General features: G+C 42.4%; 1 long non-coding RNA gene across 1 annotated transcript in view; it reads left to right on the forward strand.

Moving 5' to 3' along the window:
* Nucleotides 1-13,889, forward strand: part of LOC147756903 (uncharacterized) — a 28,364-nt gene extending 14,475 nt beyond the window's left edge. The window contains exon 3 of the long non-coding RNA XR_015324502.1: nt 13,165-13,889. This is a non-coding gene — a long non-coding RNA (uncharacterized LOC147756903). The remainder of the gene's footprint in view (nt 1-13,164) is intronic.
* Nucleotides 13,890-22,455: the final 8,566 nt, after the last annotated feature.

A 22,455-nucleotide genomic window follows, 5' to 3' on the forward strand; every position in this document is an offset into this window, starting at 1 on the left:
AAAAACGACGAAGTACGTCGCGAGTTTTCTCTTGTTAGCGCGCCAGTCAGCGAGTTCCCAACGAGAGAGTAACCCACTGAAATTGCTTTGTCATTCGGCTGTACTTCAATAAAAGCTCTCAGGTTGCTTTAGGCTTTTGTAATTCTGCTTCATTTTGTCGATCGTGACGACGGCCATCGCCCGGCGCGAGTTGGCAACAACAAAACTGAAGGGATAGTTTCGAAGGACTCAAAAGATTAATGAAGCCGTAATGATCACCGAACATTTCTCAGACACATTTACTGGCTAGGTCACTGATTCAGCTTCATTCGTCCCGTTCTCCACAGCTAGACACTCTGCATACTCGAAGAGACAGAGGCATCAAAGCAAAAAGTAGAAAAGGGGACCAATTGGTAAACTTTTTATCATGTGACGAGGTGGGGTTTTGCACTCAGGGCCAAAAGCTGTAAGGCTGCGGCGTGTACATAATAGCACAATACAACAAACAGGCAAAAGAGGCACCACTGTTTCAATGTTGACTTATTGATTCGCACAAAATATCCCTGCTGTTGGACTTTGTTGAATATATTGAACGACTTCGTTGCTGGCATGTATGCTATCTATATATCCAGAAGACTGAAAATTTCGTTCGTTTCATTAAAAACGCTGCAGGTTAGACATTTAGCCGTGAGAGATGTCGGAATCGGCACTAGAGTAGGGAAAGCGGCTTCTGAAGGTGTCCCGATGTATATGTACATATATATATATACATTGACAAATTAAATGTATACACGATCAACGAAGATTCGTCGTGGGGAATTCAAGTGAGAAGGTAGTATCCAGCATGCAAAGTTGACCTTATCCCTTAGCCTGTATTAACTGCGCAAATATTCCATCAACTGCAGAATACATACTCTTACGAATTAGGTTTTAAAGCAAATGTTACTCAGGCAAAACAGTTTGTTTTTCAGTGAAGCGTTTGTAGCCCGATACTTAGCCATCAGGTATAACTTAACACAAAGAGTTCTTTACGTGAAACGAAGTGTGTCTATGCCCGTACTCTAAATGAGACCACCACGTGTCTCAAAGTTTACGAAGCAGACACGTTACTTAGCGTGTTATGATAGACACCACTTGCTGCAGGACGTTATACTAACGTTGACCGCACATAACCATAGAGTCCGTCTCTGGAACATCGTTCATAGATCACCTATTGTATCTCTGTATTACGTACCGCTTCGTTACACAACTGATCTAGTAAATTCATAAAAGTACCAATAACCGGCCGGAAACTGTAACAACAAACATGGCTCGAATCCGTGTGGTACCATATTAGAGAACTAGCGATATTAAACTCTGTTAATACCACCGTGCAATTCAAACTATCTTCAGACGAAGAAATTGGATTAATGTCAAATAATCGCTTAGGATCGCTGCTTCGAAAACCACTAGCCAATCTCGTTTTTCATTTGGTTCTTCAGTCTAAAAACAGATATACCAGTTGTCGTGGCTACTGGCTTCTTCTCTGTCTATTAGCAAGTTACGGATCGTTGTGCTTGTGCGGTTACTGCTGAAGTTACGGTTCTGATGGGTGACAACACATTGATTGGATTAAGCGTTGTCGGACAATAAACCTGACACAAATCTCGTAAATCCTGAAAACCTGACAAAGGTTAGTAACAGTTTCCCCATGTAGGATTCTATGCCGAAAGAGGACGATTATCGCGGCTTCTATAAAGGAGACACATTTTCTTTCGGCTATTATCACTATTATTATTATTATCGCTATTATATCAGCTACATTTGGGATTCGTAGGAAGCGTTGTAGTGAGATGCATCGTTCGCGTCTGAAGTAGAGAAACCGATTTGTTCCCTGTAGCTGTTTCAAATCAGTCAACATACACCCGATTGTGTTTGGCATCTTAGTTGGCCTGTAGAGTATAGGCACTTCGTCGACTTCACGATTCGCTTAAAATATGGGTTGTCATAAGTACCACAAGAGTATTTGGCCGACCTGTGTAATCTGTGAAAATACAACAGGTTTTAGAAACTGCTAACGACCTAGCGTGCCTTATACTAGTTCTGTGTTCAGCATGCAATAGACACGGAAACAGCCGTTTGTGTTTAGGGATTAGCCCAACTGACTACAACGATCGACACCTAATGATTGTGATGATGCCGGGTTAGAACACGGGATATTTTCTGGTTGCCATGTTTAATCTTCAGGAGTAGGGTTGGGATGATTCAAGATTTTACGCGATGGCAGGCTTTCGCTAAAGAAAATTTCCTTGACGTATCCATGAAGAAGTGATCGATGAGTATGGGTTTTTGTTCCTTCTAATAAAAGACTTAACTTTATTATATATTATTTTCGACACTATGTTTTTGAATGGGTAGCCGTCAATGCGTACGAGGCGACCTACCCGATTAACCAGGAAAAACTTGTTTTTTTCGGAGGGCTCATTACGGGAGACAGCCTATTCTATTGAAATGGAAGAACGGTGTGTACATTATGTACATATGTGTATATGTATGATGTACGTTTATAAGTGCTGCTGCTGCTGCTACTGCTACAAATAATAGTCACCTTTGTAGTGATCCTTTTATCACACTATATTCTAATGGAAATTCTCTCTATTCAATGTTATGGAATTTCAGCCGGCTGTTTTCCTTTTCATCTGGGTTAGTACCATCAATTCTGTTCTTTTTTGACGTTCGCCGTAATTTAGTAGTAAACTTCATTGATCGATACATGGCAGAGGTGTCAGCTCCATAGAGTCAGGTCGCCTCGCGTCGTTCCTCATCGCGTTCTTCCTATCGCACTCTTTGGGCAGTCCGGTTGACTAAACAGTGTCTCTTATGGAAGAAGGTCACTTTGAATGAGCGAGGATTTGTTAGTTTGGCGCATATCAGTACTGCAATGTTACATCGCTACTCACTATACGAACGAAGCTGAAGACAGCTAACTAACAGATTGATATTGCGTACACTGCATAAAGGACACATCGTGTTCGTTACTCTAGCCTATAGTTCGTATGGTTCTACCAATATCACTACGGCACCCAGCTCGATCGCCCCTCACACTTCCAGCGGCTGCGGCGAAGGACATAATGTTCAAACCAGTCAGCCAGAATAGACGACTGGGTTAGCGAGTTCATGGCTTCGCAAGAGGAATACACAGCGCGGAAGGGAGAAAAAAGAGGGGGTAAATGATCTTTAAAGAGAGCAAAAAAACGCGAGGAAACCACTGCCTTGAGCTCTCGTTGCTTATCGTAGCTTTCGCTACTAACTGCTGTCTGTTCACAAGTTCGATTTCGCACAACGAAGTAATCGTCGGTCGCTCCGCCTGTCAACCTATCTGTCTGTTTGCTTGGTTGAGTGGCTGCTGGCTAGTTGATCGGGTGAGTCCGCGCCAGTTGAGTCCGATTAGTCAGGTAGGATAGGTACCCAGGCCCGGCACGAACTAAGGCTCCCGCCCCCTGTCATGTAAATCAGCGGTGTGGAAGTGCGGAAGAAATAGGGTGAAATAGGCGCGAGTGCGTAAGTATTAAACTGACAGAATGCAAAGTCGAGGCATCAGTAGTCGTATCACACAAACGAAAAAGTATCACCCACCGAGGTAGAGTCAGTGGCGTTCGTGGACGGACTCGAAAACGATTTGCCAGCCTGTCAGCCATATGCAGCACTCCTTCAGCGGTGTTCTGCTGACGCATTGCATTATGACCGTCTCGGCTACGTGGCGACGCAGATAACAAAGGATGTCGGCGAGCCCCTGAAGTAGTTATAACGTGGACCTAATCGGGCAGAGATGAAAACAGTAGAGTGAAAACTTTCGAGAAGGACGAAACCTCAGGAAACGCTGGTTAACTACTTACGGATAGGTACTTAAAACAAGAGCGCGAACCTGGCTGTCTTGCGATTAGCGTAACGTTCAGCCAATGGAAGGTGCATATCAGAATCATGATATACTCAATAATTTTTGCCGCTCATGATTTTCTTTACCTCTCCGAATAATGTCCGCTGTGAGTTATACAACTGACTATACGAAATCCACGTTTAATCAGACATGTAAAGTCCTCACTCCCGCGTGTTTAGCAGCCTAGAAAAAGTAAACTTCAAACCTAGCAAAATCAGTGTAGAAGATTGTCGTAACTTATTCGTTTTCATTTCAGAACACAGATTAATCTGAGGCACGGAACAGTCTATAGAGAAGTGTTATGTCCGCGTACAACTAAACATCGTTACTGTATCACCTCGTTAATAGTATGTTCTGTGACTTACTTTTTGAGCAGAAACATTGATTTTTTTTTAAGTTAACGGCGATACATGACTATCTGTTTAGAACTTATAATCAAATAAGCATCGTCGGCGGAACTATCTTGAATATTAATCGACGTTTCGAGAAACGTATATATATCATTGGAGCATCTAGGTTTTACGCTATACGATGCTAGTATTGTACTATGCATCAGTGGTTTTATAATGAAGTACCACGCGGTCAGTCTTTCAGGGAAGATGGACCTTTTCCCTTTGCTTGCACGCTACTCTATCTTCAAGCTGTTTTACTATATTTGTGGTAGTCGACCAGTGTAGAGGGTTTCATACTTCATACCAGGTTGCAAAGGTCATCGTGCTAAGTAATGATTCTACCCATTCCGCTTAAGAGTACCCTTACCCAGTGACCGTTCTCCGCCGAACGACTTATACTCAAATACCCTTAGGGATCGCACTGGCATGCCAGTACGATCTGCAGAAAGACTTAGGCACTATCGTGATTCGCTTTAACATTAAATTATACCAAAATAGTGCTAATTTTCCTCTTTGATCATTCCAACGTCGAACTGCCTAATCCTATATCTAATTATCTACATTCAAAGTAACATGTCGTTGCTGCTAGGAAAATAAAGAATAAGTAAACAAAGACTCAAAATAAGCGTGCATCTCAGCAATGGCACAATTCGTCGATATTCGGCTCCGTCGCGTATTCGATGAAGATCAGATAAAAAATAAATTTTTGAAAAACATCGCATTTTATCGCGCTGTAAATTTTCCATTAAAAGGTAAATGACATCGGCTTGCCTACTTCAAAAATTGATACGGAAAAACTGTGGTTATATTACCTTAGTTAATGATGTCGTCCGCAGAACGAGCTTGTAATCCAACGATTTCTGTAGAATATGTAAGTTATTATAAAGTTAAAAAAAAAAAAGAGGACTTCGAAGCAACTAAACTTGATTTCCTCTTCCGCGCAGTTCGCTTTCTCACTTGTTGCCATACTGTCAACTCTAGATGTCTAGCCAAACTTTGAGCTATGTCTAAGTATGATAGATATAATATCATCCTGTTCTACATTGTTATAACAATAGTAAAACTGTCAATGACTTGAACAGATTGTTCTAATAGATCAAATTTTGTTATGTTTTTACAACGGTCAAATAGGCCCGTTCGCCCTCCGATACTTACCTACTAGTCAATACGACCATCGATCAGTCTACATTAGCAGCAGTCAAAAATACCAATTCTTATTGTAATAACGCCGGCACTGTGGTGATGAGCCTTATTTGATAAAAGCCAGCGATTTGCGCTTCCATCTGCTGGACCACACTTTGTCATCAATGTATATCGAGTAAGAGCTTATGCAGAGATTAAAAGTGGAATTTTGCAAAAGTCCTTAATATAAATGTATATAAGCATATTAATTTCTGAGAAGCAGAGAAATGTGTTTATTTACACGTCATCCCACCGTCTCTTGTCCTATTTCTACTTGCAGCCATTTGAATTTTAGTCATGAGCCATTATAAGAAAGAACTGGTAATTGCATTAATCATATATAGGTCCACAATTCTGACGACGCCCCTTAGGAAGTGGCCAGTACTGGCATAATGTTATCCATCGACTATAGGTATAAACAGGCGACTCCATTAATGACAAAAAGAAAATCACAATGAAACCAATGCGGCAAAGTTCGCCATATTGGCGATTTTGATACCCGACGGCAGGGTTATAACCCCCTAACAAAGGCTCGCCATCGCACAGCAGTTGGACTAGAGTGACTAAGGTGTTGCAACGTAGAACAGGCAGAGACGGGAATTGTGAACGCTGGCAGGCAGAAAGATAGATAGAAGCAGAAAACGAGGTGTTTGAGTGTCGAGCTCCGCCTGTAACGAATCCAAAGGAAAATTTGAAGTACGCTATTGTGTCAACGTGGAGCGAGCGAGGACTACTATGCCGAAGGAGTCGCAGCTCAAATCTATCTATTTAGTCCTGCTAGCGAAGACGATGCGATTCCGAATTATACTTTCGCTTCGGGAGCACAGTCAATTTTAGGCTACCCGCAATAATTTTAATTGTTTTGCCTTGCTCTGCGACATTATTCATATGTAACCTAGCTAAGCTAAAGGACCCTTTAATTCGACGCTTCCGACAACAAGGACACATTTTAGAAGTGTTTATATCATTTAGATGTAACATACTTTTTATGTATTTCTTGTTCATATATTTACATAGACGGAATAGAAGATGTGAGTTTTGTTATAATCTTAGTATTAACAGTTATTTTAATAATAACAATCATAATCGGCCCACGATAATAACCCATGTAAAACACGCGAGTTAGTCATTGTGCTTCATATTCCCCATTATGAGAGAATTTAGATTTTTGGAGGTAACACCGATCACGGGTCAGCATTGGTGCAGAAAGATAACAATCCGTACGAAAAGGCATTCAAGTTAGTGGTGATTTACGCGTTTTGTAGCGTTAGGGGCCGGCAGGAACTGTTCAGTGACGGTGGCGTTTGGCGGCACGGCCGGTTAGCAGAGTCGGCCGAATGGCCCTACTCAAACAGTGGGGAATCATTATGTGCGTTCGTTGCACTCGTACTGCATCAAGCCCGTCGGGCGTGTCCGACACTGTCCTGCACAGCAAAAACACCCTAGTGGATCGACTGTCCTACGCTTTCGAGGAACGCTAACGGGACATACTACCTTCCGCATCGCTTTCGATGCGCTTCCATGTAAAGGCCGCCCGAACACGGAAGAGGCGGTAGGCAGAGGGACGGACACACATCTCTTCAAATAATCGCCAATCAACCATCGCCACCAACCATTTATAGAGCTAAACCGGGTAATGGAGACATGGGAAGAAATCATTTGTAGGATGCACACGAATTACCTTGGGATGGTATTATTGAAGTCGCCGTGCACCTACATGCGCATTAGTTAACCTCCATCGAATATCTCGTAGAAAGGGTCTCAAGGAAACTGTCATGCGAGGACATAGCGTTCGTCCTTTATTTCCGCCCATCGTTCGACGGGAGGAGCGGCTTCCACCTATGGCTCTAGGGGATATTTTTATGTGCGGTAAATATTGTATAAATACATCTGCACACATACAGCATCAATACAATCTCTGGATAATCTTGAAGGAACGTAGAGCGATCAAAGAAAATGGCGCTTGTCATTTGCTTACACTTTTGTGAGCGGCTGAATACTTTTATTTTTAAGTTTATTATGAAAAATTCAAATTTTGTAAACCAAAAATTTTAAATGTTTGTCTTTTATGACATATTTTTTTTTATTAAATACTAACTAGGACATTTGTTTTTTGTATGAGGTATGACACTCCTCATTTAATTCCCCTTAAAATGGGAAAATATGGATTTCTCAAATCTAACGGATGGACGTATAAGAAACAAACATAAATGTCAAATGTGAAGGCTAAGCAGGACAACATTTTTTACATTGTACGCGGTAGTGTGTTGATATGGGTCCCGACACAATCAGTCGTGTGCTAGTCTTATTATTATTATTATCATATACTACATAACGTCACCATTGAAATGGTTCAAGGATATTGCACCATCATCGGGACAGTTTTCCCCTTAATCATATATTGCACTGTCGTTTGTGGACAAATAAAGAACTGGACTAGGTAACCTATATTCAACCTGTCATTAGACACCAATATGCGGTAGCGTATCGGGTTAAGGCCTGTCAGTTTATATAAAAATCGGACAGCAGTTTTATCATTGCGTAATCCCAGGACGCAGGACAGTTTTTTTCTAAGGAGGATACAAAGCTGATCATGATTATAATGAAGATTGAAGAGCCCCAGGCCAAAGCGGCATACCCAATGAGTAGGGCAATTGAAACTATAGTTTCTAAAGATTATAATTTTTGTTAGTCGAAAAACAGAACGAAAACAAATTAACAGAAACAATTTTCGGAGGTGTCTAAGATCATTATTGTTTTCGTTGCTTGAAGCTTGAATGCATGAACGCCTTATTTACAAAGCTAAAATTAAGAGACTATATGTGGAAACAGGTGGTAAGCCTTATTTATACATTTGACAATATACGAACAGTGAGCTTTTATGGAGCTACCCAGACTGTAAGCCGACTGTTGATCTCAACCGCTAAAAATTCAAGCGTATTATTCCAAAAGTTTTGGAAATAAGTGAGAAAGGACTGCATGTGAAATTTTAACTACAATTTTAATGGACATTCAAAACGTTTGTTAGATCTTCTGATAGCAATTGGGTCTACCTTATGAAATGGATTCTTTGAAGCTGGATTCTTTTGTAAAGCAAAGGTTCAGAGAGGGTTTGACTAGGGGCATCCGGGATAGAAATCTGTCTTTGAAATTATCATAATGCGCCTCTGCCCTTTCTGATGTCTGCTGGCGGAGTGACTCAGAAACTGTGGACGACGGTTTTCGCCATCTTGTTCGTTGCTCTTTCACTCTGTTTGTCCTGATACTTTCCCTCTCTCCCTCTCTGGGGACCGACCAAGATACCGTCAAAGCTCCGGTTTTCCATACGATAACAATGATGCTGCCGATGGGTAAGGCCGTTCGCCTGGACTGGCGGAAGTTGCAAAACTCGCATTTGAAAGTGCCGGGCAAAGAGCCCTCTCTGTTTCTGTGCCGTTGCGCTCAGCCTCAGTCACTCTGTGCCTGATCATTCCCCAATCGACTGATACACCCTAAAAGCCACCAGATTGCATAGTCGCCCTTGCGTATGTCTTAGTACTATATATATATATATATATATATATATAAACACACATAGACTGGTAGCGCTCGGTAAGAGGAGCAGCATCGCTGGCGCCGTCTAGTTGCTTACAGGCCTTGCAGAGCTTTCGAAATGTCTCTGCGATCCCTCCTCTTTCCCTTACTTTCGGCCCTCGTGTGCCCTCCACGCGACCCGTTCACTTCGCCGAAAGCACAAAGCACTTAACTCTCGGCCTGCCACTGAGCAGAAACGGCAGAGAGACCCATAGGCTAACAGCGACTCATCACTCTACGGCTCACCACCACGACGATCCCAGGACGATGATCAATAGCAGCAAAGGGAAATATAGAGAAAGAAACGGTGCAAGATGAGAAGTTAGACGGTAGCACAACTCAATTCGTCTAGCTAGGCGCAATCGCATAGGCACCACAATGATAGTCGTAGGGCTGGCTAGAAATGTCTTTTGGCCTGGTTTCCTGCAGCTACCGACGGCTCCAGACGGCGTCCGCCAAAGCCTGGAGCCTGGTCGCCGTTTGGATTCCGCTTCCTCTTTAAGGAACAACACTCCCTCTTCGGGAAGAAGGAACAATCTGCGTTGAGAGTGTCATGTCATCCCACTTCGCAGCTGCATGCACATAAGGCCCTGTAGCAGTGCGCGGTTCGCGTGTAGTCTTTCGCGCGAGTCACGAAGAGTCTTGATGGAGTCGCGTGTTTGGGATTAGCGCTAAGATACACTCTCGGGGCGGCAAACAATACACTGCCAATGCTGGCGCCAGCGACAACACCAGCTCTAGCTGGCGGCAGGCACGGCCGCCAGCTTGAGGGCCTGCGTCAAATGTACCTTTGGGGGAATATTATATCGGATTCCCTAGACATGCATTTGTGTTAGTGCATGAGATCGGTCTATTCGTCTAGGATTCGGTATCCTGGCGTTTTGAAAACGAAAGGTACGCTGTGAGCTAAAATTCACGAACAGTGCGTGATACTCCAAGAAAAACAAAGCAAAGTTAATAGCTAGTCTAAGTCCTAGGTAGCAAGAATCATTTTTCTATTTGGAGAAGCAGCAGCCTGGCAGTTAACAGTTGACTCTGCTGATCCGTAAGCTTCATTTGAAGTAATTCTATCGTTTATAGCAAGATTTGTGCCTACGAGAGGCCTTAAAATATTTTGAAACATGAAGTTCATTTCGTAGTGGCATCGCAAAAAGTAGCCGAAAAAAGGCAAGCTTTCGCAGTTACATAAGTCATCAAAAGATGTACAGCTTATCAAGTTTGTCCTAATTACCACTTTCCTGAAATCGAGCAAAGGAACCGCTAGTGTCGTATCCTAAACCTTAATAGTAATTATATGCATAACATCTGCGAATACATTTTTAGGGACCATTAGTTTTATTATTGCAAAATCAATAAAACAATGACAAATTTTGTCAAAGACTCTCGCTATTCGCATGACTTATCTGAAGGAAATTTGAAATTTCCTAGGCGTAAGCTGTCCTCTCTATTGATAGAAGTATACTTGTATTAGCGAAACACGACGCTATCGTTAGCAACGCAAGCTCTGCATAAGTATTAGACGTCGTTAACGATCTACCCGAGAGAAGTGTACAATGTCAAATCTGGGCAAGTTTGAACAAATAACTAATGTCTCCACAACACCACTCTGATAGAAGGTAATTGGCTTCATTGGCCGCTTACTTCGTCACATACCACTCAACCATCCGGTTTCATCTATAGTCGGGGTTACAAGTTATGGGCTGGGTTGGATTTCGCCACACTCGCCTTAACGGGTCATCAGAATCCATGGGCTGCAAGGAATGAGCACCTAACCGCGTGCTACTGCATCTTTTGCGGCTGGTTGTGGCCATTCGCAACGCACCATTACGATACTATAAGGAAGAACTACGACGATTCTAAACCCCTGGATTCGGTAAACTCCCACTCGGTACGGGTCGAGTAAACGAAGTCCCAATGTATGAACGTTTATGTGGTGATTCATTGATGGCATCAATTGAATGATCAAGGAAAGGAGCCAGTGAGCGTAAATCATATTAGACTAAAGCTTGAAAATGTTTTTAATTCAACAATAAAAAGCTTATTGTTAATTTCTCTATTCTAAATGAGCTAAGCGTCAACTAACCTTAGTTAAATACAACTGGTACCATCTATGCAAACGGTGGACCGTATAAACAGTATAAAAAGATGGCTAACTATAACATTTCAGTTGTAAATGAATTAGCACGGAAATAAATCTGCTATAAAAGAGCACTCTTTATTATTCAGTCAGTGTTATCATCACTATAAGAACGAAACATCCGCATGAGTCTGATGTTATACATCAATAGAGTATTACCATCACTTATGGCATGCTAGCACTGTACGATGTGCCGGTATTTTATATCCAGCAACGGCATCAGCACTAACCAGCCATCGATCCATAGCATCCGTGGGGTATGACATCAGAACAAGGTCTGATCCTGACAAGCTCAGTACGCTATCTCGCTTATACCAGCGGCAATAGCCATCCGGAGTAGCAGTAGCAGCACGCGATTCAACCGGCAGCCGTTCTGCTTTGGTGGTGATGTGATGTCTAGGCCTGAGCAACCGAGCGAGCAGTTGAGACTTGATGTCCTTGACGGGATATCAGATGATACAAATATGACACTCACAGGGACTCCGTACGAGACTGCCTGTCTGAGTGAACCTCTCGGTATATGTGCCTTCCGCCCAAAGTGGCCATCTCTGAATCGGCTCGGGGAGTACACCCGTTATCCCGTTTTTCCTCATAGGTAGCGTAACCGTTTGCGGCGAAGCGTTCATCAACGATCGCTGTCTCAGTCTTCGATTTCTTGCACCGCGCATAAAGAGACAGTAACCGACCGATACAGGCGACTCAGCTGTGTGGACTAGATAATATGATTGGTCACCTTGTTGGTGCAAGCGGCAGAGTGAAGAGAAATGAGGTTCCCAGCAAAGAGGTTAGCAGTGGCCGGCCGCTGCGAACGAAGTGAAACTATAGGGGCTACCGATCCACGAAAGATGAGCACCGCATCGAATCACTTCGAACGCCTTAATGCGATCACCGCATTACTAGTATGTCCAATGGCCAGTGTTTTCTGTCCTGGGCAACTTGTGTAGATCATGCGGTTTGTATATGTGTTTGTGCACGTGTATGCGCCTGGGTCTGTATGTGCGTGTCTAGGATTTGCCAACCTGCAAACGAAATAAGCTGGTTATGATTATTATTAATATTATTAACCCTAGTATGGTGGAAGGATGAACTGAGAATCACGAACCTGCAACTAGACTTTTCGTTCGATCAGTGTCGGTGTGATGAGCCATTTCTAAGAATTGAAATACATCATATGGAAATATATAATATACAAGATAAAAACGTTCACTTAGGAAACCTATGATATTTCTATAATATCCTAAGGTCGACTCAGAAACGCCATTTTTTTTACAATTGAGGCTATATTAAAGCTGGTGGTTAAATGGTTATATCATAAAACTAAGAGGTACCAAAGCTTACAAACGGATAAAACATCTCCATTTGCTGTGTTAGCACTATCGAAATAGATAACATTTCGAAATAATTCATGACACTGCACAAAAACGAAAAAATTAAAATACTATGCGGACAGTAGTTAAATAAGTGCTGGTCGTTTTATAAAACTATATATATATATATATATATATAATTAATTTATACAGCATTCCACACACACACCGAACGCGAACATATGCCAGCCAATATGATTTCCCTCATCACCTTTACTGTTCGTAGTCCAAATTTCATATATACAGGTCGATCTTCCATTATATAGAACCACTTAAATCGAAACATACTATTCAACAGGTTTAGCCTCATTGTCTAGGTTACTTAGGTTTTTTTGGAGAAAGTCCAGTCGTCACTTCGGGGGACCTATGTACCCTCGATTGGCAAATGCAATAGTAGACACTTCACATAACGATCTATGTAACTGATTTATATTCATCTAGTAATAGTCGACTGCTTTTTACTTGTCGTTGAAATTTTTTATTTTATGAAACGGTGATAAAAAAATTCGTACGATTGAGTTAGTTGACAACTGTTTTATGGCCCGCACCTACTCGATATCTTATATGGTATTCGTTAACGTTTTAATTATATAAATATGATGTATCGATTTGTCAAAGCTGCTGTTCATAGATTGCAGTGGTTTGCCTGTAGCAGTACAACCCCCTGATGTTGAACGCCAGAACGGAAGGGATTGGAGTGGCAAAAAGGGCGGAACGAGGAAATCGGAAGAAAGAAAAGACAGCTAGCCCCAGTGGTGACGCACGCGGATGAGGCGTTGAGAATTTAATAAATGATCGACACACTACTCACATACGACTGGCTGGGCCTACGAACGGTCCTCGTCCCGTGATCCTCGTTTATGAATCGTTCCGAAACAGTTGACACGGAGCTAACTTTATGGATGGTTCTGATCGATTGGACGAAGCAAGTTGTGTTGGGCGACGGTTGAGGACCAGGGAGCTACTGGAATCCCAGCTCAAGGGACCAGAAGTTGCAATTGTGTAAGTGGAGAAAACGTATTTCAATACAAAATAGTTCCTTGGTAGTCAGGGCTGGACATCGACTCTTACGAAAAACACAAACGTCATTCAAGTACGTAACGAAATACTTAAATTGAAGAGAATGCCAAATGCGGTAGAGAGTCAAGTTGCCTGAGCTTATAGGTACACACAGAGTTCTCTTTTAAATTCTATACAACCTATCGCAGATTAACGATGCTCTCTCTAGTAGAAACGTCGAAATCTGACCGTTGAGATACGTGGACAGCTTGCTGCTACTTCACCTATTCGATACCATTGCGTTGAAGTATCAAGTCGGTCATGTGGCGTTGTCAAGATAATAAAACTAGATTTTTAATTAAAGAAGATAGACTTATTTTTAATTTTTTTTTTTAAAGCATTTTTTAAATCATCCCCAATGGAAGTGAGTGGAGTTGCAGTTCAAAGAAGTTTTTCATTCCAATATCAAAAATACAGCAGCAGCAGCAGCAGCAAGAAGACGAAGCGAGAAAGTACCGAGTTATTTTCTGACCAAAATCTTAGACATTTACGTATGTATTTGCAATCAGAGCTAGTCAAACTTCAGCTAATTTTCTGCAATGCTTCGGCAAATATCGCTTTTTCTAGTGTCCAATCAAAATTTCTGCGTTTGTTGAAGAGCATCTGTCTATCTGGTGGAAAGTAAGCGTGTACGTCCGAAAGATGCATTTGGCTGCCGCGTCTGTCAGGCGGTTTGTGTACGTGTGTATGTGTATGTGTGTGTGTGTGTGTGTGTGTGTGTGTGTGTGTGTGTGTGTGGGTGTGTGTGTGTGTGTGGGTGTGTGTGTGTGTGTGGGTGTGTATGGGCGTGCGTGTAATTGTGTGTGTATGTGATCCCATGTATGTCATTACCGAAGCCGGCCATGGAGAAGATGAAGACCGAACGCTAGTCGCTTGCTACCCTCGATAGCCGAGTGTCAAAAATGAAATTGGAAAAATCTCGTTATTTTAAAGATGTCAGAAGAGACCTGATAGGCCCGCGGATATCAGATAGCAAAAGAGTATTCTGCAGTGAGTACGTTAGGTAGTCGGCAGTTTGTTTGTCCACAAATGGACAATGCAATAAAATAATTAATACGATTTTCGATACTTCTTTATCTGCTTGTAAAAAAAACAACCAGTCAAGCTACCTTGAGGCCCGTGTCTTCTTTGTTGAAGACACGATAAATTGTACATGCTTTTCAACGTCATCTTGAACGGACTATCTCTCCTAGAAGCTATATTAGGTGTGAGGAAGATGTTGCGCCGAACCGCAATCGTGTTCCAGTTGATGGAGGACATTCTCCCATAAATTTCACGGCCTGCGAACTCCTGAAAGGGAACAACCTGTAAGAGGCTGTGGCAATGAGGCTGGCGGCCGTAGCTACAAAAAAGGTAGAGGACAGACTTCACCCCACTGAAGCTAGTCTACTCCTGTTGACTTGAGAAGCTACACCTCGGAGATAGTAGCGCTAGCAAGGACCCTTTCTGTTGAAGCTCAAGCGGGGTGCAACGGTCGAACATACGCCTACAGATACGTATACACTAACTGTCGAAATGATTCCTTACGTCTGGTGCTTGCTGATTGTATTATAGTTGTACAATTGAGGGTGAACAGCACCACGTCATTGATCGGCCAGAAATTCGTGTAATGTTTCATAGAACTCTAGAAATAGAGATCTGTACCAGAACTAGTGCAGTAACTTATCTAGTCATTTTCTTGATCTCACTCAGGTTAGAACACATTGGATCTCAGGTTCACTATCTTCGTTTGGTAAAATGTTTGTCGCGAAGCAACGGTCCACGTGAATTCAATAGCTGTACCAAAACACCTTACGGTTTCATTAACGAATCCATATTTGTCTACTTGTATTCGTCCGTTTACCCTATATCCGGAGGATTAATAATATGTCAAGGGTAACAGTATGTGATTTTATTCTAATTTTTCACTCAGGGAGGTGACGGCTTTGTCTTTCAATGGAACACGTAAAAATAAACAACAGTATCTCAGTAAACATAAAAACATAGGATATAAGTTATGCATATTTTAGTGGGAGCGCAATGGTATTACCTATTCAAATTACAAATGTTAAACAAAGTATTTTAATTAAATTAATAAGAGCCAACCCTGTGAAGTTCTCATTTGTGGTCGCTTGCACATAGATTTAGATACTCAATACATTGGTTTTAGGCTGATTCAAACAGGTTGAAAACGGTAACTATAGGCTGTTTACAAACGTAATATGGCAAAAAATTAGTCTCAGTACAGGTATGGACTACATATGCTATAGTTGATAGGTAGTCACCTAATATATCATAATATTTAATGAGCGATATCAATAACTAAGACTGATGGAAGATTAAAGACCTAATGAAAAAACAAACCAAGAAGGTTCTAGTTACAAAAAAACAAGTAAGGTATTTCATTTGCACCCTTATCCTAATATCGCAATCGGCCTGATCCGCGGCTAGTAAGCATACATGTAAGTTGAACGGTAATACAGACATTTCCAAACGGCAAGGCCCTAATGTTTCTGTTTAGATTCTAACTTCGCTAGCAGAGCCTTTTAGGATAGTTAGGCTGATAGATAGAGAACATGAAACAAGTTATTATATATTTGATTCCGCGCAGTGTCAACTCTCATATCACATGTATCTCTCTCTCTCTCTCTCTCTCTCTCTTTTGCACTGTGACATGGCGTCAGTGAAAATTTGATTATTTCGCATTCATGACACTTTCTGGAAATTCAAGCTAAAGTAAAAACACTTATTTTCGTGTGGTTTGCGGTCGAAGCAGCTTTTTTTTCTTCATTGTTTTTGACCAGAGCGTTTCAATATTACAGCATGATAAGGCAAGAGATGGGACTATATACGAAATATATCGTAGTAATGGTAGTGAGAGATAGAACGCAAAAAAATAACATCAATCCATCAGTTGGATTCTCTGTCACTTCAATCAAGATGGCTTTTAGATCTTGTACACTATGCTTCTGCCAGCCTTCGTTTTTCGTGCTTTAGAAACGAAGACCCGCCGCCGCCGCCCCCCGACCGACCGCCCGTCCGCCTGCTGGTTTTTTCAAGACTCAAGGCGAGCAAAGCCTAACTTGAACCGTTTATATTATAAAGACTCGCGGCCTACTGGTGAGATTCATCTCTAGCTTGCTCGAACTTGCGATAGAAACAGAGCTGGCCGCTGTGGTATGAGGACACCGCACTCTTTGGCCGATCTATGGTAGGACGGCTTCGTCTGTCTTTGCAGAGGGCGTGATTTTTGGTCCATCCTCCGTCTTGGCAGCAATGTTTTATGAGAAAGGGACGATCCACATCGACCACACGGGCAGCCTAACGCGGGTTCCCGACTCGCCTGTCATACGCAGCCCACGGCGATTTGAACTCACTGGGCTAGTGAAAGCTGGGCGGACGCTTCAGCCACAGGAGCTGCCGTACAAGCAGTAGCTGAATGTCGCTGACGACCGCAAGGCGCATCACTTCCACATAGCTGATGGAGTAGAAAAAGATGGAGCGAGATAAGAAGATGCAGGCGTTACTATTACATACACTTACACACACACACACACACACATATATATATATATATATATATATATATATATATATATATATATAGATATATATGTACACTTCAATGTTCTTTTTTGCCGCTCGAGCGAGATTTAGGTATGAGTTAATAATCCTGAGGCTTCGTAAATGCGAGGTCTGGAAAAGAAGAGTTACTAGCGTGAGGCCTCATAGCCGATGAAGGTATAAGAGAACCAAGAACTCTATCTCGTCTACATATTTATACTTTATATATCGTATATTAATTATTTCATGCATACTTACATTAGCATCAGTACAAACAAGAGATTTAGAATTCTGCAAACATACATTTTATGAATGCAGCGCGTTGATATAAGGGCATTATTAAACTTTAAAATGATTAAATATGGGTTAACCGTCGTTTCACAAACTCACAATGGGATTTCGGGCTACGTCTGTTGCTTTTAGACATTGCTTTTACAGGATATTCTTTTTTCTTTTCATAGAACCTCTAGTATTTGATAAACACGCATTGAATTAAAAAAAGAAGCTGTCTGAGATGACTTTTCGCGGCTCACCATTATTTTATAAAGCACACAAATCCCGAAAGTAAACGACAGATCGAAAGCTCATGTTATCGTATTTGCTTAACCGTTGTAAGAGTAATGGGTAAAGGCTATGTTTTTAGCGGTCTATGGTAACGTTTGGTTTCGAACCTGCAATTTCGATGATAGGTAATAAATGAGGTTTGCTAGCCGCAAAGTGATTTACCTGAGGAGCACCCCAGCATCGCTTGCTTATTTTTAACCGATGTGATTTAGAGCTTATTGTTTCCACGGTTCGTATAAGAAAAGTGTATTGTTATTACTACTATAGCACGTTTTAAAAACAATTAAATTTGTTTATTCGAGCAAAGGGCAGGAACAGGCAGAATGATAAGTGGAGGAAAGCTAGCACGCACATTGCGAGACCAAATAGCTCGGTGCGGACATCTCTTATTAGCTACTTTAAATAGGCTACACCGATATATAAATAGTTTCAATCACATGTAGGGGTATGTTTCTGCAACACAAATAACCATAATATCAATGTACGGTGGAAATGATCAGACAGCTATCTATACAAGGACAACTTGTAGAAGATCGTCTATTCTGCATTTGAAATGGACTTTCGTAGTGGCTCTTCGATGGCACGAAGCATGTAATGCTTTTATCCGTGGATGACCATGTGTATAATTAATATTGCCTGGCGATAAGGCTGTTTTCTGTTATCGTGTACGACTTGACGTGTTTCATGCATCTTTGTCTGTCACAAAGCCTTTCAGAGTCAATACTATGGGCCTGATACAGGCGTCAGTCCAGGCTAGCCGGATTGTCTTTCAGCTGTAATAGGAATGTATCTCATTGTATGTCTACCAAATGAAAACAACGTTAACATACTGAAGTCTCTTGGAGAGATTTTGACTAGTGCATTTTGCCTCTGTTACTGCCTGTGTTATTGATCGAGCTTTATATCGAGCATTATAAAACGGCGCGGAAATCGTCTGTATGCAAACTGGGACGAAAAATCGACTTCTACCAAGCTTAGCTTCTATGGTTCAGATCATGCGTCGTCGGTTACGGAAATCCTTAACCATTGGAGCATTTTAAAGGGATACCTTATTAAAACGTGTTTTCGTTTGAGACGGCCTCACTACAGGACAGATGCGATCTTTAATGTATCGCCACTGATAATTAAGACACGTGTTTTTGCCCAGCCCCGAAACCGAGTGAAATAAAATTATAACATCGGCGGGTAAAGAAATATCAAAACGGCTGTCTCTCCGAACAATACTTCCGCATTTATCACACGACATTTCCTTGTTATTAAAATCCAGAGAATTCAGATCGTCCTGTTGATTTAATCTCCCTAACACCAAGCTCGTTGCAACCCTATCTGCCGTTACAGCATCACAGCTTTGTTGACTTAACCGAATGGCGATGCCTCGTTCGAATGAAGGCTGCTGGGCAGCCAGTCGTCACCCAGATATCGAGCCCAATTATTCCAGCCCATTGCGTCTCCAGCTTGTTGGGATTGCCCGCAGGTCACATATCAGCCAGATTCATCGACCTCATCGATCACTGCTTCTTATCGTTAGCGTTGCAGTTATCGCTTGCTGACGAGTTTTCTGCAGGGGTCTTTTCATAGAGACGAAAGACGATGCATCAGCAAAAGCGGCCTTCCCATTACCCTCAATGAGGCTTACTGACTGACTATTGCTCTCTGTCTACGTGCGTATGTGTTAGGCTGTAGTGGGCCTGAGTGTTTGCCCGGCGACGGGAGAGTGGAAGGGGGGGCATGAGGGTTTGCGTGCTCGACCTGATTCGTCAAGTCGGCCAGATTTGCACTTGAATGAAAAGCGTGAACTCGTGCACTTTGGCTCGATGCGTTGCTTTTGTGCTTCTCTTAGCCGTCGTGAGTGATAACTATTGGACGATATCGACAAGCGCCACGTGGTGCAGTTCCGAAAATTGTCTCATCAGAGCGCTCCGATGAAGCAGGACAGCGTTGACTTTTTGTTGTAGCTAGTATCCTTGTTGTTTGTTACCGCCGCCGCCACCGGTGGCTGCTGACGCACGCCGTCTGTCCATGCGTTAAAAAAAGGATGAAAACGATGAAGAAGTGGAAAAAAAGTCGCTGTTTCTTCAAGAAGTGATGTAACAGACAGCCATCGTGAAAGCGGTTGTCACACCCCGAAGGCGCTCCCTCGCAAATCTAGACAATCTAATAGTAGATAGACTAGTAAAACTTGGCTACAGACAAGCCAATATGGCTTGGTAGTGACGAAGTGAATGCTGAAAAAGTTGCCGCCTAAATAACATGGTGACTTAGGGAATAAGCATAGCATGGTGTCATGCTTACCTAAATAGTTATAATGAAGGAGTTTATTTTTCTTTGAATTGTCCTATACTGTGAAGCTAGACTTCAGCCTTTTTCCCAGTGACGTTGTGTCTGTATGGATCAAATTTGATGCGGTTTAATCTATAGATCCACGAAATCTGTTTAGTTCACGTTAGACATTTCGGTTGTGTGAAAAGGGTCTTCTCGGTAACAATTGTTTCACGGTGACAAATGCAATAAAATACCCCTCAGTATTATTGATAATTACTGCACCATTCAATGATGGTGCAGTAATTGTATGAATCCGTCGCGTAAAAAACGTGTAAAGGTTACCGGTAACACAATTACAACAATTTGGCAGAACATTCAAAGCTAGAAGGGGCCTGCAAAACACATTGTAGTTTCGATGTCACAACAATACGCCTTGTGTCGGTGGGGTGCTGCGAATGAACGGGCGGATTTCATAGGAGACACGTGATGTACGATATATGTCTCCTAGGGATATTACCGGTAGTTTGTGGGGCGAGCCACTAGCTAAGGGAAAGATGGCGGCGTACTAGGGGATCGCAGAGGGAAAACCTCGCGATCTCCAAACTGAAGCGTGGCTGAAGCGAAGATGGCCAGCTGCTTCGACGGTAGAATTATTGTGCAGTGCACCAAGAAAGATGTTTCCGATGCTCCGCGTCACTGATGACTCCTGTTGGGGGATGGACGTGGATCGTTCGAGATGCTCGCTCGTGTCATAGCAAAAAACTGTCTATACGATAAACATCAGAGGCTCACATCGCGGATGGCGGCCAGTGTTGTCTTCCACGAGCACAGTTGGAACGACCCCCCCCCCCCCCCCAGCCCCCTGTAAATGCACAAATACAAGGGTAAGACGAGAACGGTGAATACAGAGAAAAAGGAGAATAAAGTGTCGGATGGAGGCAGCACGAGGCCGACACGAGCCGTGGGGTTGCTCTCTTTTTTTTCGACAGTATAGTAGTAAGTCGAAGGAAGATTTCAGGCGAGATGATATAGTGGAAAGGACACAATCTACCCATCAATTTCGTAATACTTCAGATAGTACAACAAGAAGGTTTGTTGAGAAATGAAGAACGGGGGGAAGGTAATAAAGGGATTTTTAAAAGTTTATAAAGGAATCGTTTGTTTATTGGGAAACCTATTGTCGATGATTATTAATTGTCTTATTATATTTTATGATAACCAAGTTTCCGATTTTTAAGAATATAGTAACAGCAGTAGTCTGTTTTGTTAGTAATTATTGGAAGTTTAGAGAAGCACAATTAACGTATTTGCAATTATATTGCACATAACTGCAACAAGGTTTACCGATTACATAATAGTTCTATAGGGGTCACGAATGAGGAAGTTGGAAACGACTGAATTATCACTCGAAAGTAATATTATCTAAAGACGTTTTTGCCTACCAGCGCATGGGAGATCAGCGAAGTAATACTTTATTTATAAACTAACATTAACGTCTGATTAGACTAGCTATTGACGTTTTGATGATTCGATGCAAGGTTGACTCAGACCAAAACGATTACAAAATAAATCGTCAGAATCCACTGAAAACTTGACGGGCGTCATGGCAAGCGGCAATGTTACAATATTCTTTCATCGCTTTCTATTTTGTTAAAAAGTAAATAAAAGCCGCTCCTATGTTAGAAAGGCGCTCTATTCTTTCTCTTACCTGACAACGACAACCAACTTCGATTGCCAGTACCGTTCAGAGTTATGGCCACCGCTGTTGCCTCGCTATAACCATTGCCTTCAAGAAGGTATCAGCTGGCTGGGATATCGTCGCGCTACACGACGCCTCCATACGGACTTTCTTTTCCCTACCAGTATGCCAGCGTACTTTTAGACTCTACATTGATTCTAATCAATGAGATGAATCAATATGTCCTAACTCCTGATCTCGTAGATCGTAAACTGCCACCTTCTACTACACTCAGTCAACTCGTACGTGGTTGCACCGCATAGTACAAACTAAGCAGCTGCCAGCAACCGGCTGGGCCCGGGGCAGGTTTTCCCTCTTACAGCAATGGCAAAAGTATCGACAGAAAAAAGGCTCGCGAGAAGCTAATTATAATTGCATTTTTGCTGCTTTCCACAACAGCCATCTCGGAGACTCCAACGCTCCTTAACCTCAGTGGCTGTTCGGCTAGGATTAAATGCAGGACAGAGCCACGTATTGCCGGCCCCGTCACTTCAAGCTCGGGGTAGTAGAGACGGTGGGTGTGTGTGTGTATGTGGAAGAGAAATGTTGGTAGCGGCAGGTCACTGTCGCCATCCATGCGGTGGCTTTCGTGGGCGTTCGCAAAGAAGGAGAGAAGAGGAGAGGAAGACGAAGCAGGATGTCGACCAATCGTGTATTCGACGAGTCAAGCAGGCGACCAAACCAGATGTGTCACCCATTGGGCCAAAAGCGTCACTGACGCCAACCACTGAAGCGGCAGGTCG

This window comes from Varroa destructor, unplaced genomic scaffold (genome assembly GCF_002443255.2).
Source record: "Varroa destructor unplaced genomic scaffold, Vdes_3.0 BEIS01000003.1, whole genome shotgun sequence".
NCBI classification, from domain to species: Eukaryota; Metazoa; Arthropoda; class Arachnida; order Mesostigmata; family Varroidae; genus Varroa; species Varroa destructor.